The sequence below is a fragment of the Oryctolagus cuniculus genome, chromosome 2 (assembly GCF_051225735.1).
Source record: "Oryctolagus cuniculus isolate XC-2025 breed Fujian yellow rabbit chromosome 2, ASM5122573v1, whole genome shotgun sequence".
NCBI lineage: Eukaryota > Metazoa > Chordata > Mammalia > Lagomorpha > Leporidae > Oryctolagus > Oryctolagus cuniculus.
The window spans coordinates 22,895,100-22,913,184 of NC_142868.1; positions in this window are offsets into that span (position 1 = coordinate 22,895,100).

Below are 18,085 nucleotides of genomic sequence, written 5' to 3' on the forward strand. Positions count from 1 at the left end.
TGTGCTGATCCGACGCCAGGAGCCAGGTGCCTCCTCCTGGTCTCCCATGGGGTGCAGGGCCCAAGCACTTGGGCCATCCTCCACTGCACTCCTGGGCCACAGCAGAGAGCTGGACTGGAAGAGGAGCAACTGGGACAGAATCCGGCTCCCTAACCAGGACTAGAACCCAGGGAACCGTTGCCGCAGGCGGAGGATTAGCCTAGAGCTGCGGCACCAGCAAGTTAAAAAATTTTATAAAGTAAAAAATTTACGGTAACCTAAGGATGTTTTATTTTTGAAATGTTTTCCCTTACAAATTAAGTGTGGCCTGGGTGTGCAGTGTATATAAAAATATAGAGCAGTGTATATTAGTGTTGTAAGCTTTATGTTCTCTCACCACTGACTCACAGGCACACTCAGAGCAACTTCAAGTTCTGGAGGCCTATTTGTGGTAAGTGGCCTATAGTGGTACAGCACTGTTTTTCTTTTTTCTACCATATTTTACTATACTCCTTTCATATTTAGCTGTTTAGAAATGCAAATACTATTTTTTTTTTTACAATTCCCTATGGTATCCAGTACAGAAATGTGTTATACAGGTTTGTAAACTAAGCAGCAGACTGCGGTGTGGTCTAAGTGTGCAGTAGGTTATAGCATATGTGCTTGTGTCAGTCCACCCTATGGTGTTTGCACACTGATGAAACTGCCAAATGACATATTTGTCAGAATGTATCTTGCTCATGAACTGACACAGGACTGTATAAATATAATAAATTATAGAGAACCATTATAAAATTAAAAAAAAAAAACAAAATAAAGTATAAATCATAAAGTGGTAGAGGGAATGAAAAGGAATCATAAAAATCATAGAAATATTTAATCACAGTGAGTAATTGCAGCAAAGCCCACAACTCAAATTGGTGTACTGGTTTGAGCCGAGCTACTGTGCTTCTGAGGCAGCTCACTGTGAATGCTTCCTGAATACCGTGGATGATGACATAGTTCTTGTTTTCCTGCCACCCATGTGTCAGACCTGGTGGTGTTCCTGGCCTTTGGCTTCAGCCTGGCCCAGCCCTAGCTATTGGGGCCATTTGGTGAGCAAACCAGTGAATGGAAGATAACCCTTTCTCTTTCTCTCTCTCTCTCTCTCTCTCTCTCAACCTCTCTCTCTCTCATCTCTTGTCTCCCTTCTCTATTTGTGTGTGAGAGAGACTCTGCTGTTTACATAAATAAATGAATATTTTACAAACATTATACACAGCTTCTAAATACGTATGTCCCTGAAACTATTTTCCCAAAATACATGTAGGAAAAAAGATAGGATTCATAGAAAAAAATAAGGAAATTGAAAATTCAGTTCTATACTTAAATACTCTTCTTTCAGTAATTGACAAAACAAATAAGTAATAAATGAGTGTACAGATGACCAGAAAAATATATCACCTAGCTGGACCTAACTGTCATTTATTATGCACTCTGCCCCAAAATGGTAAAATACACATTTAGCAAAGATAAACCATACACTAGATTCTAAAAAATATAGTAACAATTTAAAATTACTAGATATTATACAAAGACTCTTCTTGGGTCATAAGAGAATCAAACTAGGAAACACAAAAATATGTCCAAACATCTTAAAATATTTGGAAATATAAGAAAATCTTATATGTGAATCACAGGAAGTCTGAAAGAAATGTTAAAATTTAAACTTAATGAAAATTGTTGTAAAAAAATCAGTATTTATGAGCAGTAGCAAATTAATGTCTATAAGGAAATTTGTAATGATAAATAAGACAAATATGTTAGAGGAAGAAAGACCTGAAACCAGTCATTTCTAGGCTATTTTAAGGAACTAACAAATACTGAATGCAAGGAGGGTAATATAATATAAAAAGTGAATGGTAGAAAAAATGGAAAACTGAATAAGAGAAATGAATGAAAACTAGCTATTTGGGAAAATTTAATAAAACTAATAGATTCCAAGTAGTCTGATCAAAATGGGGGTGTAGGAGAAACAACAAAACAAAAAATGCTGATTTCAGAAATGAGTCATACCACTATGGATCATGTAAACATTGTATGATAATAATAGAATATTAAAAATAATTCTACCCACTTTACTTGGGAAAAATTAATCATTAGTTCGAAATTTATAAAATACTATAATTAAATCAAACACATTGCTATGTATTTCAGAAAATTTTATTTTGTTGTTGAAGTCTTTCAACATAGATAATTCTCAGTCCAAATTTTGCACATCTTACACATTTTTCCCAGAAAAATGGAACAAGAAATCCCAACTTATCTTATGAAGCTAGCCTTTATTCTAAAAGTAAAATGTTCATTCAATATTTGGAAATTAATCAACTTACACCAATAACAGACCAAAAGAAGAAACCCATTTAATCATGTCAAAAGATGCAGAAAAATATTAAAGAAAATTTAATATCCATGTATGATAATAACGCTCAGCAAATTAGGAATAGAAGTGATATTTCACTATTTGATAAAGAGTACCTATTAAAAACTTATAATTAGTATTACTTTTGGTAATGAAAAAATGAATGTTTTCTCCATCACATGAACAACATTTAAAAGAAGCCCCTTTGCCATTCAATGCCGTATTGGAACCCTTGATATAGTAGCTGCTTCTCCATTCTGTTGGTGGGGAAGGATCCCTGCCTCAAGTTGTGAGGATGGTTGCAGCTAGGACAACACTATCAGATGAGACTGACATAAATTCAGAACTTAAAGGGAGAGGGACATTGTGTAACATGCAAGGCCACATGATCATTGAACTTGGGAACTGAAGGAATGTAAAAGGATTATAACAAGAGGAACCATGGCATCCTGATTTTTGTGGAATGATGTGATGGGTTTAATTAAATAATTCACAGGGTGTCAGGAAATTGAACCTCTTAAGAATAGGCATACACTATCTCATGAACCCTGTGACACAGATGTTCATTGTCCAGTGGACTTTATCCCTCAAGGGAGAGGCAGAATGTTAGCTTATTTGAAGTCTTCTGTACTGTATTGGACTGGGTCCCCCTAAAGGATGTGTTGAAGTTATAGCACTGCTATCTTAGAATATGAGCATACTTGGAAATGGAAACACTGGAGATCTAACTAGTTAAAATAAGAGATCATAATGGAGGGGGATTGGTCATTAATCCAATCTTACTGATGTCTTTTAAGAGGAGGTGAAAGACAGAGACAGACCCAAGAGTAGACAGCCACACAACATCAGAGACAGAGTTTGGAGCAATGCATCTGTGAGGCACAATATGCCAACGAAGCTGGTAAATATCAGTAACTTGAAGAGGCAAGGAAGGATTCCCCTGTACCAGTATCAGAAGGGGCACAGCTGTATTGACACCTCCAGATATGTGAAACAAATTTCTGGTATTCTCACCCACCTAGTTGATAACACCTTTTTGTTGGAAATTACTGGAGATAAGACACCACATGTCAGTGCAATAATTAATGTTGAGACTTACTTTCTCACCTTATTCCATACAAAGCCAATGCAATATGAAAATATAAAGAAGCAAATTGAAGACAAATTATAAAAGAGATTAAAATTGTCTTTATAAAAATTACCTATTTTATACTTAGAAATCCTAAAATAATTACAAAAAATCTAGAACTAAAAAGTTTAACAGATTTGCAGGATGAAAGATTGAAGTATATACTGAAAAAAGTTACAAGTATAAAATATACCAAAGATTTTTATCTAGCATTGAAAATTACAACATGCTGATGAAATGTCAATGAAGACCTAAATGAATGAAGCAATATACAAAGACCTGTCAAACCATTCCAAAATATAGGATTTCACTTTGTTTTATGGCTGAGTAATACTCCGTAATGTATATTTACCATAATTTCTTTATGTAATTATTAGTTGATGGACATCTGGGTTGATTACATATCTTAATCATTGAGAATTGAGCTGCAATGAACATGGGGATACAAATAAATCTTTCATATGCTGATTTCATTTCCTTTGGGTAAATTCCCAGGAGTGGGATGTTGGGTCATAGGTTTATATTCAGATTTTTGAGTTATTTCTGACTTTAACACTATCTTCCACAGTGGCTGGGATAGTTTACATTCCCCACAACACTGGATTAGGGTACCTTTTCACCCACATTCTCTCCAGCATTTGTTGTTTATTGATTTCTGTGTGAGATCCATTCTAACTGGGGTGAGATGAAACATCATTGTGGTTTTGATTTGCATTTCCCTGATTGCTAGTGATCATGAGTAGTTTGGCAAGTATCTGTTGGCCATTTGAATTTCCCCTCTTGAAAAATTCCTATTCAAGTCCTTTGCCCATTTCTTAACTGGATTGTTTGATTTGTTGTTGTTTTGTTTCTTGAGTTCTTTATAGATTCTGGAAATTTATTTTTTATCAGTTGTATAGCTTGCAAATATTATCTCCCATTCTGTAGGTTTTCTCTTCACTCTGCTGATGTTTCTCTTGCAGTGCAGAATCTTCTCAGGTTGATGTAATCCCATTTGTAAATTGTGGATTTGATTGCCAGTGCTTCTTGGGTCTTTTCCAAGAAGTATTTACCTATGCCAATATCTTGCAGTTTTCCAAATGTTCTCTAGGAGTTTGATGGTATCCAATTGTAGATCTAGGTCTTTGATCCATTTGAGTAGATTTTTGTGTAAGGCCTAAGGTAGAGGTCTTGTTTCATACATCTGCATGCAGAGATCCAGTTTGCCAAGCATCATTTGTTGAAGAGTCTATCCTTGCTCCAGAGATTGATTTTAGCTCTTTTGTCAAAGATAAGTTGGTTGTAGATGTGGATTGAGTTCTGTAGTTTTTTCCTGTTCCATCCATTAAATGTCCATTTTTCTGCAAGTATCAGGCTTTTATTATAACTGCTTTGAAGTATGTGTTGAAATTCAGTGTAGTGATGCCTCAGGCTTTGTTTTTGTCATATAAGATTGGTTTAGCTATTCAGGGTCTCTTGTGTTTTCATCTGAATTTTAGTATCCTTTTTTATTTTTAGATCTTAGAAGAATATCCCTGGTATTTTGATTGGAATCACATTGAATCTGTAAAGTGCTTTTTGTAGTATGGACATTTTGATGATATTTATTTTTGACTTGGGTCTTTGCCCTCTTTTTTTTTTTTTTTTTTTTTTTTGATTAGTTGGGCCAATGGTGTAACAAATGGTGTGTCTATTTGAAGTTCTATGTGGTTCCTATATTTGGATATCACTTTCTTTCACTGAATTGGGGAAGTTTTCTGTAATTATTTCAGGAAATTGGCTTTCTAATCCATTCTTTCTTTCTCTAATTTCAGGAACTCTTTTTTTTTTTTTTTTTGACAGGCAGAGTGGACAGTGAGAGAGAGAGAGACAGAGAGAAAGGTCTTCCTTTTGCCGTTGGTTCACCCTCCAATGGCCGCCGCGGCCGGTGCGCTGCAGCCGGTGCACCGCGCTGATCCAATGGCAGGAGCCAGGAGCCAGGTGCTTTTCCTGGTCTCCCATGGGGTACAGGGCCCAAGCACCTGGGCCATCCTCCACTGCACTCCCTGGCCACAGCAGAGGGCTGGCCTGGAAGAGGGGCAACCGGGACAGAATCCGGTGCCCCAACCGGGACTAGAACCCGGTGTGCCGGCACCGCTAGGCGGAGGATTAGCCTAGTGAGCCGCGGCGCCGGCCTAATTTCAGGAACTCTTAAGACCCATATATTGTGTCATTCGATAGTATCCCATAAATCTCCAATACAATTTTTAATTTTTCTAATTTCTTCTTCTTTTTTTGTTCTGCCTGAAAAATATCCAAAGATCCAAAGATTTGTCTTCTAGCTCAGGCATTCTTTCTTCTGCCCCACCAAGTCTGTTAGTAAAGTTTTCTATAGTACTTTCTATTCGATCTATTGAAATCTTCTTTTCTAATATTTCATTTTGTTTTCTCTTTAAAATCTCAATGCCATGGGAAATCACTTCATTTATGTCATATATGGATTTCTGTAATTCATGGATTTGCTTCTCATTTCTTCTGAGTAATCCAGTGATTAATCTGAATTTCATTTCAGGCGTTTCCCTGATCTCTTTATCTTCACATCCTGTTATTTAAGTGTTGTTGTGTTTATTTTAGGGTGGGCCATATTGTCTTTCTTGTCCTTGTTTGTTGAACTTCTGTCTTTATTTTTAGGCATTTGTGGAGATACCTGTTGATTTTATACTTTAATGGTTTTTATCTTTGCACTGTGCATCTGTGGCTTAGTCAAATGTCTGCTGTTTCAGTGAGTAGCAGAGGTGTGTGTTGGGTTTGGCAAAGGAGCTCTGGTCAGTGTTCCAGTGTGAGGTAAGTATCCAGGGTGACACTCAAGTTGGGCATGGTAGATCTCCTCTTGTTAACAAAAAGGGGATTAGCCATCTTTGTTGATGTAATCACACCCTCCCTCCTCAAAGGTTATCAATGCTTGGATGCAGCACTCTTCAGCATTGCTGTACGAACTTCTCAAAGTGCTCACTCTGAGCATGGATCCTACTGCAATGACCCACACCAGGCAGCCAGGGAGTTCTGGCAGGTGGAGCCAGACAGAGTGATACACCATGATTGCCCAGAGACCCAGCTAATTCTTGGGCCTTCTCATGTAGTCGCAGAGTCCCCACAGTCTCAACACACAAGGTTACCACAGTCATGGGGTATGGATGGTTCCACTCCACTCCACCATTAGCTGGTCCACAGACAGATGTTCCCAGATCCAGCTGCCAGTGGGTTCTCTACCTATCTGCTTGAGCCCCAGAGCCTGTGGTTTGGTAGAGGCAGGGGGTGCTTCATAGTCTTACATGGGTGCCCAGCCCCCTGTCCATCTTACCAGCTAGTCTCAGTCAGTGGGGAACACTTATTTTTCCCTCTGCTAGAGTCTCTGAATCACATGCACACACAAGGGCCACTGGCTGAATGTTGCCTTTTCCCTGCCAGCTGCACTGGAGCTGGTGCTGCCAGTACTGCTGAGAACGGGCATCTGGAGAAAGAACCGGTAGATGGACGATATCACTATCTGCTGTTTGTCTCTCCCTCTTTCTCTGTCACTGCACCTTTCAAATAAATAAATAAATATATCTTGGGAGAAAAAGAACATACATATTGTGAAAAAGTTTTGCATGAATTTCAAAAAAAATTTTGCTCCAAAATAAACATCTTTTAATTCAACTTTTCCTTGAACTTTTTAAAATACTCTTGTATATTTCCAAGCTCATTCCTGTAGAAGGCTCTAGAAACACTTACATTATAATAATAATAATAAGCATTCCAAAAGAACAGAATTTTGTATACAAAAGTTACTCTACAAATGGAGACAAATTTCCTTGGAACAGTGATAGATTCCAAGGCTGGGACAAGTTTAAAAAAAAAAAAAAGCCTGATGCTTATGATGCTAGGAATTTAGGAAGTACCTAAATACATAAATAAATGAGTACATTTTTAAAACACACAGGATCAAATAACTTCCTTTTCCCTGACCAAACCTAAATCAACTTGAAGAGGAAATATGTGATGATCATGTTGTATTATCACCCAGGTTATAAAATAAATGCATGTGAATGCAATGGACAGAATAATTGATCAAAAATATGATAAAATGAGTAAAGGGATAACTCTGGCTTACATAAAAATTTTAATGATTAAATATAGAAGTGAGGAAAGTAGAAAATCACCATTGGAGGATGCCAGTATTAATAGGTATGGAAAAATTCACTGATAAATGATAAATTCGTGGGAGAAAGTTTAAGGAGAAATAAAATGATAGCCTACTCCTGAAATTCTTTTTCCTTCAAGCATTTATTAATTCAAAAGGCAACAACTTAACTTCATAAGAACAAAACTTGGGAAGCAATGCGTAAGTAGTGATTGCTGTTAGCCTCACTGGTAATGATATGTATCAATATCACAGATGCTTTGATATGAAACACTGAGAAAGAACAGCCATCATCTCTAATTCTTTCCCAAACTCATAACCTTAATGTATTCCTATGAAGACTTGACACAGATTCATATTCAGAGGTATTCTATAAAACAAAAAACTGGAACTGTTTAAAAGCATCAAGGTCCAGAATGAAGAGCATACTGTGGGCTGCTACAGAGACCTGGCAAATCAATGCCACATGTGAGCTCAGATGGATCCTGGAACAGAAATAGGGCATTCCTTTAGAAACAGTTGAAATACATCTGTAGAGTACAATGTAGTAAATCAATCAGTCAATTAAAATCTGGCAAGGCAGAATTCAGTACTTGACAAAGCATGGTGTTCAACAAAAAAAAGTGAAAACAAAAATATTCAATAATAATGGGAAAATTATTTATATTTGAAATTTTCTAAATAATCTATCCAATACCAAGTGTTAATTTTGACCCATTTTTAAATAATTTTAACTTTCTCTCTATATATTTATTTGGTGTTATTTTTTTCATTGCTTTCTATTTAAAATTGTAGCTTTGGGGGACTTGAAACAGGTGGAAGTGCATTACCCAAAGAATCTTGCCTTCTGTGTCCTTCATTTCTTTCATCATTATCTCTTTGGCAAGCTGTAATTTCCACATGTTTAGAGCTCTACCATTTTTAGTCACTTTTCTCAAATCCAGTGATCTTTTTCCAAGACCCAGTATGAAATATGTGACAGGATTACTTATAAGATGGCAATTGTAAATATATTTGGGACTTCAACAATGCAATTCAATGTCATTTGGTAAATCAGGGAACTCAACCAATAGCAATGAGTAGTAAGATCCTTTCTGCCTGCTCCTATGCAAAACATGTGAGTGCTAGTCTTGCTAGGTATCCTCTGAGCTCTGTTTAAGTATTTCTTTTAACCTCTCCAAGATCATTGCTTGAGAACAAGTCCTGAGAATTTCTAAATCCCCTCTATGCTATTGGAAGTTCTCAGGTAAGGCTGATTCATGTGAGCACTAGTCATGTGAGAGAAAGTATGGGAGCTTTTGCAACAGCTTTCAGGCCATGTCCACATAATCTTGCCTGTGATAACTTTGTGCCTAGCTTTCCAAGAGTCATATTTAATCAAAATACGATACCTTGGGCCTGCAACTGATATCCTTAGCAGTATTTATAACTATACTTATTCCTTTTCTTAATAAGCTTTACTTATTCAAGTATGTTTTCTGAAATTAGGAGATGAGAGGATGGGCATGTTTTAGTTCCTACATCTGCAGTGAAACAATATTTTTGTTTTTCTTTTTTGTTTTGCAATAAAACATGCTTTTCCTTGCATGTATTTGTAATGAGTGTTTGGAACCCATCGTCAACATATCTAACATTCCAAAGAAGAGTTAAGTTCCTCCACTACAATTTTTAGTTGGCTCCCTCAGTGGGCAATTGTGTCCTTCTAATGGTATGGATTTTCTTTTTTTAAGTTGTGTATATTTATATAAAGGTCCCATTTCTCTATTGGATTATGCATTCCTTAGTAGTAACTATGCATTTTCAATCCACCACAGCACCATATGTGATGCCTCATTGAATATTGCAATAGGTCAAAGAATATTCTTAAAAATAGTGAAGGTAATGCATTACGTATGATTCTTTTTTTTAACTTTTATTTAATGAATATAAATTTCCAAAGTACGATTTATGGATTACAATGGCTTCCCCCCCATACCGTCCCTCCCACCCACAACCCTCCCCTTTCCCACTCCCTCTCCCCTTCCATTCACATCAAGATTCATTTTCGATTATCTTAATATACAGAAGATCAGCTTAGTATACATTGAGTAAGGATTTCAACAGTTTGCTCCCACACAGAAACATAAAGTGAAAAATAATAGATGATTTTTTTTAAATGATGATGAAATCAGATCAGACCTATTGTCATGTTTAATCCCAGTGAGAGTCAAGTTGGGAGTTGATAATTTCTTTTTTTTCTTTTTTTTTTTTTTTTTTACAGAGGATCAGTTTAGATACATTAAGTAAAGATTTCAACAGTTTGCACCCCCATAGAAACACAAAGTGAAATATATTGTTTGAGTACTCGTTATAGCATTAAATCTCAATACACAGCACATTAAGGACAGAGATCCTACATGAGGAGTAAGTGCACAGTGACTCCTGTTGTTGACTTTACCAATTGACACTCCTGTCTATGGCATCAGTAGTCTCCCTATGCTCCAGTCATGAGTTTCCAAGGCTATGGAAGCCCTCTGAGTTCTCTGATTCTTATCTTGTTTAGACAAGGTCATAGTCAAAGTGGAGGTTCTCTCCTCCCTTCAGAGAAAGGTACCTCCTTCTTTGAAGACCTGTTCTTTCCACTGGGATCTCACTCACAGAGATCTTTTGCCAGAGTGTCTTGGCTTTCCATGCCTGAAATACTCTCATGAGCTTTTCAGCCAGCTCCGAATGCCTTTAGGGCTGATTCTGAGGCCAGAGTGCTATTTAGGACATCTGCCATTCTATGAGTCTGCTGAGTATCTCACTTCCCATGTTGGATCACTCTCCCCTTTATTTATTCTATCGGTTAGTGTTAGCAGGTACTAGACTTGTTTATGTGCTCCCTTTGACTCTTAGTCCTTTCATTATGATCAATTGTGAACTGAAATTGATCACTTGGAATAGTGAGATGGCATTGGTACATGCCACCTTGATGGGATTGAATTGGAATCCCCTGGTATGATTCTTTTTTAAAACAACATTGATTGATGTATTTGAGAGAGACAGAGTCAGAAAAAAAGAGAGAGCCCTTCGATGAGCCGGTTTGCTTCTCAAATAGAATCAATGGCCAGGGCTAGACCAGATCTGAAGCCAGGAGCTATCCAGTTCTCCCATGTGGCAAGAACCCAATTACTTTATCCATTACTGCTGGCACCCAGATCCTGTTTTGTGAGGAGCTGGAGCAGGGAATCAAACACAGGTACTCTAATGTGTGGTGCAGCATATTAACTAGTATATCAAGAGAGAGCAAGCACTCCCCCCCACTCATTAACTTTCCATGTGCGTGCAAAGCCAAGGCTGGATCATAAAGACACCAGAGCACAGAAATCAATCTAGGTCTTCCAGGCGGATGGAAGCGATCCACCCTCTTGATCCAGCACCTGTTGCCTCCCAGGGTGTGTGCTTTAGCAGACAGCTAGCAAGGGAGGAGCTGGGACTCTACTCTGTGATGTAGGTAGTTCAATCAACATCTTAATCACTATTCCAAATGCCCACTCCTACTACTAAGGTCTGTAGTTGTTTGTTACATAGCAATGCTGTGATAGTAGATAACAATTGCAAATGAAGAAATTGTCACTGATTCTAAATTAATTAAATATTATACTTCATATTATACATATGAATCAGTGGCCTTAACTTTATAGCTGACTTTATTTTCAATTTGTTTTTCTATTATATTCCCCTAGTCTATACATTAATTCCCTTTACTAGAAATACACTCATGTTTTTGTCAAAATGTAAAGCAAATTGCTATTTAAAAATTCCCACTCAAATGTTTAAGATTTGATACCCAGTTGGGCACAAGTTAAATTTGATTTTCAGTTTACCCTCTTATTCCTATTTATTCTTTCCAGGATTCCATTATATTCCCTGTGCCCTTCTAGCACATCATCGAAGTGATGATGATGGCACAGATGCAAACCTCTTTACACAAAGGTCGCACCAAAAGTCGTTGTCATTGATTAGGCGGCATCTGCTGGCTCTGTAGTACAAGATTGCTTCCATTCATACTCTGCAGTTTTATCTCACCAGCTTTCTGTTTGGCGCTTCATTGACTGACTTCTTGTCTAAAAATTCATTTGAGATTCTTCACCTTCCTACAGATTGTCAAACGCAAATGCCCTAGCTTGTTTTTTTTTTTTTTTTTTTTTTTTTTTTTTTGAATTGAATCTGGCAAAGATGAGGACACAGAGAAACATTAAGGAAACATGTCATATTGTGTCACTTAGAGGAAAATTCATTCATTAGGAAAATAATGCTATTAGGTAGAGATGTACAATATTGAACATGATTAATAAGGTAAATGACAGTTTGCCTTCTGTACTTTCCCTAGCGGGCTGTCAGGATTCAGATAGTGCTATTTTACCTTGATTTGTTACGCATATATAAAGTTTAGTGAGATTAGGTCATTTTGATCCCAAGCTCCCGGTAACAATGAAAGAATATTATTCACTAGTTCTGTAGAGAACTCTGTGTTTATAAATTATGTGAGCAGCCTTGGATATCAGAGGCTACAAAAGTCTAAGCATTATTACAATTTTAAGAATAGCTAGCATTGGGCTAACATTTTATAGTTCTCAATCTTTTTAGTGCTATTATCTTCTCTAATTCACACAGAAATCTAAGGAATTAGATGAATCAGGGAGTAAGGAGAGGGATATGAAGTGGTGTGGTTGGATTTGTGATTAAATGAATGCCCTTTCTCTGCCTAGGTCCTTAGAGCATTAGGGTCTGATTCAATGTGACCTCCCTTGACCTGTCCAGAGAATAAAGTGAGACAGAAGCAATCCATCAAGTCCTTCATCTGTCCTCCAGACGTTGAAGCTTTATTCAGTGTCTATATCAGCATGAATTTCCACAGGTCAGCTTGAAAACGACTCTGAGTTTGGCATCAAAAATCCACATCTGAGATAAATAAAGAGAGAGAAAAGAAAATTCCATTTTAGCAACCTAAATGCCAAGCAATAGTACAATACTTTAATTACTTTAACTCATGAAGATATTAAGGAGAGATAATAATATATATGTTGGGGGTCAGTGCCGTGGCACAGTAGGTAATCCTCCACTTGTGGCGCCAGCATCCCATATGGGTGCTGGTTCTAGTCCCAGCTGCTCCACTTCCAGACCAGCTCTCTGTCTATGGCCTTGGAAAGCACTAGAAGTTGGCCCAAGTCCCTGAGCCCCTGCAGCCATGTGGGAGACCAGGAAGAAGCACTTGGATCCTGGCTTTGGATAGGTGCAGCTGCAGTCGTTGCAGCCATTTGGGGAGTGAAACATCCAAAGGACCTTTCTCTCTGTCTCTCCCTCTCACTGTTTGTAACTCTAACTCTCAAATAAAATCAATAAAATCTTTAAAAAAGTAATATATATGTTGACTAGGGTTGAATCAGTTTTCCTTCATTTCATGTAGATTGACCAGACCCTTGAAGTTATATGTTATCTCCTCTGAAAATTAAATTGGCTCCGAAAGGGTCTCTGATATACACATAGATGTGGAATATCTTCTCATGTATCCTATTTTGATGTCTACTTTCATTTAGGACTGACCAAGAGAAACTTGACTATCTGGCACACCAAAGTTCTGCTCTTGGAGAAAGCAACCACACTAGCTTGTCTCACTACCTGAAGATATCTACTAAAGGAAAAGCAAAGCAACTGACATCTCTAAATTTCCTGCCTCTTCTTTAAATCTAATATCCAACATTCTCAATTTTACTTCTCTGAATTTGTCTATACACAGATATGTCCACATTCTAAGTTATGCATATATTGGGATTTCAGCATACTCTGAACTTTTGTTCATATAATTTTTTCCAACACTATAATGCCCTTCCAACCCTACTACAATCTGAACCTTTCATCAAGTATATCAGTTCTTTCGAACAGATCATTCTACTTACTCCAGTAATACTTTCTCTTAATTCCATGTACCTAGCCATATATTACCTTTCATTTTTTTTTAATATGTGACTCATCCATGTCAGAATCTAAGTCCTGATAATAACTGAATTTTAATTCAGTGAGTCTAGCATATTCAATAACAATTCAACAGATAGTATAGAAGTACTACTGTTACTAAACACATTATGTACATTATTTCACTTAGTAGTATTAAAATATTTCCAATTCAAATAAAAGAAAATAGGATATAAGAAAGATTAACCAAATCATTCAAAATAATGCAGTTTATGGCCAAGGGCACTGATATTAAACATCAAATTTATTTAATTTTTTTAAAATCTATTCATCTATCTCACTATTTTTTTCAAATGTAGAAAGAGTTCCCCATACTTCTTCAAATACTCACTGGTTAGTATAATAATTCATAAATAGTAAATATGAAATGCATAATTAATGATAAATAACTAAATAAGAATTTATTCCACTGGGAAAAAAACAACATTACATGATGTTTAAATTCTCATTTCCCCAGCACCTGAATTTTTAAGAACATGGAGTTATGTGCCAGAAAAATAAGCTAATAGTTTTAGAAGCATACAAAAGAATTCCTAATTCTATGATTTATTCCCAGAAAATAATAAAATGCACACAAAACAAATCTGGTGAAATAAAATTGATCTATTGTCCTACTTAAGTTTAAAATTGGAAATATCTTATTCTATGGAATAGTTTCCAAGTATTAAAAGGTCCTATACAAAGTGGATATAATAACATGAAAATAGGACAATTTTGATGCTCTCTCCTTTGTTAAAAAGTACATTTAAAGATTCAGTAATAAAATAAGTTAAATATCTAAGGCATTCCAATTCTATCTCCAGCTTCCAATACAAATGTTTGGTCATATGACCTAGTGTCACTCCTGTTTCCACATCAACTTCTAGGTTCAGCAACAAGTAAGGGAAGCCCCAGCTCCAGGTCTTCCCTGTTTCAGGATTTGTCCATTAAAATCAATCAACTTCCAGCTGAACTCTGGTCCTCACTTTATTCCTAACAATTGTTTTGCAGTGGTTCCCCTGCGTATTGTCTCACTGGTTCCTCTCAGTGATTGTGGAAGATATCTGTGAAAGAGAAGCTATCTATTTCCTTTTGGTCACACAGGAAATACACATTTCTGAGCTTCCATTGCATAAGGGCTTTTAAAATTATTTTCAAAAGATTTTATTTATGCATTAGAGTATCAGAAAATGCATCTCATCAATTTTCATGTTAAAGAGGTATTAGTAGAAAAACATATTCAATGTAGTTCACTGGTACAATTCTACACAAATAATGGTGTTTCCTTCCCTCTATCCCTTTCTTCTCATTCTTTTAATAATCTGTGTTTATCATACAGTTTACTGAGTATGAGTGAACTGAAAATCTTTTCATCTGATTATTGTTTATAGTCCTTGCCTATATTCCTGTTGACTAGAGCCTTTTTTACATTTTACTTGTTGAATTCTATTTAGTGGAGCATTAAGCCTTTGACTATGTTGTAAATTAATAATATATTATCTAAAAAACTGGAAAGAAAAGAAAAGAAAGAAAAAGAAAAAAAAACAGTTTTGGTCAATCAGAGATAGTGAGTGAGAGGTGAATGTCATTTTTGACTGATGCTTGCTCTTCTTCACCTGTGGAGGCTGGAAGCCAAGGCTTCTAGGACTGCATAGCCACAGGAAGGCAGGAGAAAAAGTCTCTGAATGCACTCCTTGGAGGAGAGCCACTTGGATGCCATAAAATGAAGGGCAGCTGAGTTGATTTTTGGGTAAAATGAAATAAACAAAATATTGCGATTCCAGGGATTCTTTCTGCAATATCACAGTCTCATATTCCACTCTCATTGCTTCATATAAGGAAAATAATGTGCAGAAATGTGAACAATTTGTGCAAGTGAACATAAACAGAAGAGGAAAATGAGAGTAAGACCCAAGTCAGTCTGACTTCAAAGTTAAGTCTGTTCCCATATAAAAATTACTTCTGGGCAGGTGTTTGGTGTGGAACTGAAGAGGCCACTTGGGACATCTGCATGGGTTCAAGTCATGGCTCCACTTTGGATTCCAGCCTCCTGCTTATGTGCACCCTGGAAGGCATCAAGTTAGGGTTTAAGTATTTGTTCTCTGCCACTTAGGTGGGAATGTTGGATTGAGTTTTTGGCTGCTTATTTTACTTTATTTTTTTTTAAATTTTTTTTTTGACAGGCAGAGTGGACAGTGAGAGAGAGACAGAGAAAAAGGTCTTCCTTTTTGCCGTTGGTTCACCCTCCAATGGCCGCCACAGCTGGCACATCGTGCTGATCCAAAGGCAGGAGCCAGGTGCTTCTCCTGGTCTCCCATGGGGTGCAGGGCCCAAGCACTTGGGCCATCCTCCACTGCACTCCCTGGCCACAGCAGAGAGCTGGCCTGGAAGAGGGACAACCGGGACAGAATCTGGCGCCCCGGCCGGGACTAGAACCCGGTGGGCCAGCGCTGCAAGGCAGAGGATTATCCTATTGAGCCGTGGCACCGGCCAAGTTCTTGGCTGCTTTTATGATCTGGCCATGCCTCTGCCCTTGAAGGCATTTGGGGAATGAACCAGAGGAGAGGATATCTCTTTGTGTCTTTGTCTTTCAAATACATAATAAAAACAAAACACAGTATTTATAACTTCAGTTATAATAATGTATGAATTTTTACATATAATAAAATAGTGAAAAATAAAAAGTTAATAGTGGAGTGGGAAATTCATTCTGTTATAACTAATTTGCGACATTGTTGGGTAAGCATCAATAACAAATTTTAGAGACTATTTTTAAAATTAAAATATTCTGGTTCAGAATGGAGTTGTGATACAGCCAATTAAGCTGCCACCGGCGATGCTGGTATCCCATAAGGGAGCCTGCTCAGGTCCTGGTTTCTCCATTTCCAATCCAGCTCTCTGCTAATACGCCTAGGAAAGCAGTGAAAGATGACCCAAATGATCAGGCCCCTGCCATCCATGTGGGAGACCAAGATGAGAAACCAGCTCTTGGCTTTGGCCTGGCCCAGGGCTGGCTGTTGCAGTCAGTGGAGGACTGAACCAGTGGATGGGAGATCTTTCTCTCTCTCTCTCTCTCTCTCTCTCTCTCTCTCTCTCTGTCATTCCTTCTATTTCTGTAATTCTAGTTTTCAAATAATTAAATAATTCTTTTAAAAAAGTACATAGGCAATGTAGGATGCACAGCTATATATTTATCTTCCTTCTGAATAGAGAATATATTATGCATTGCATCTATATGCTCCTAGCCTAATTTTGAATATATATGAATAGACTTCACAATTATTACAAGAGTTTTCTCTGAAAAGTGATGCTAGTATAATACTGATCACATACATTTCCTGAAGTAATTATTAATTATTTTTCATCTAAAAGATCCATATTAGGGGCCTGTCTTGTGGCCCAGTGGGTTTAAGCTGCCACCTGTGATGCCAGCATCCCAAGTTGGAGCATGAGTTCAAGTACCATTTACTCCACTTCTGCCTCCCTGCTACTGTGCCTGTGAAAGCAGCAGGAAATGGCCCAAGTTCTTGGGCCCCTGCAACCATGTGGGAGACCTGGATTGAGTTCCTCAGCTTCAGCCTGTCCTAGCTCTAGCCATTGTGGCCAACTGGGGCTCTGTCACTCTGCTTTTCAGAGATAATACTGTTTTAAAGTCCATATTTGTTTGAAGATATAGACAATCTATACCTCTTCTGGCCTCAAGGCAACACCTTCATTAGAGGCCCACATACCATCTGCATGTTTCTGAAATGCCTCAATGTTGGAAAAGTAAGCTCTTGGCTTGTCAAAAGCAGCCTTGTTTGTAGTCAGTGGGTTTTCTGTAAAGAACTCATAACTTTTCTTCTGTACTGAGATATCTTTCTAAATGGTTCATGATGTGTGTTATGAATATCTTTTATTGCTGTACCTTTATTGAACCACAATGAATTGCTATTAGTTTAATATATTATATATGCATGCTTTTTCTGAAAATGGTTGTGACTCTATCAGCATATATATTATTTGGGTATTTTTAATTTTCAATTCTGTCTGGAATGTTATATGCAGCTTCTGCAAACTCCTGGAATGATTTAATTCCTATATAAACTGTTGTTAGCAACTTTAGTGCCAATAAACTATTGTAGGCAAAAGCTCAACAGCAAATCAGTCAAAGCTAATCTAAGGTTTATTAATCACTTAGTATGCAGAACGAGCATTTCTATTCCTGCATTCCCGAGAAAATGGGTAAAATGACATTTCTGCTGTTTTCAGTGCCTGTTTCTTGAGACTAAAGAAGAATACAGTATTTACAAATAACTTATAGGCAAAAGACAAAAATATGATGTTGGAAGGATTATTGTCTCTTAGTTTTGCTAATAATCTTTGTTGATTTTTTAATATTGTGAATCTGATCTTTCAGTAGAAGCATTCACTTTTTTTTTTTTTTTTTTTTTTTTTTTTTTGTGACAGGCAGAGTGGA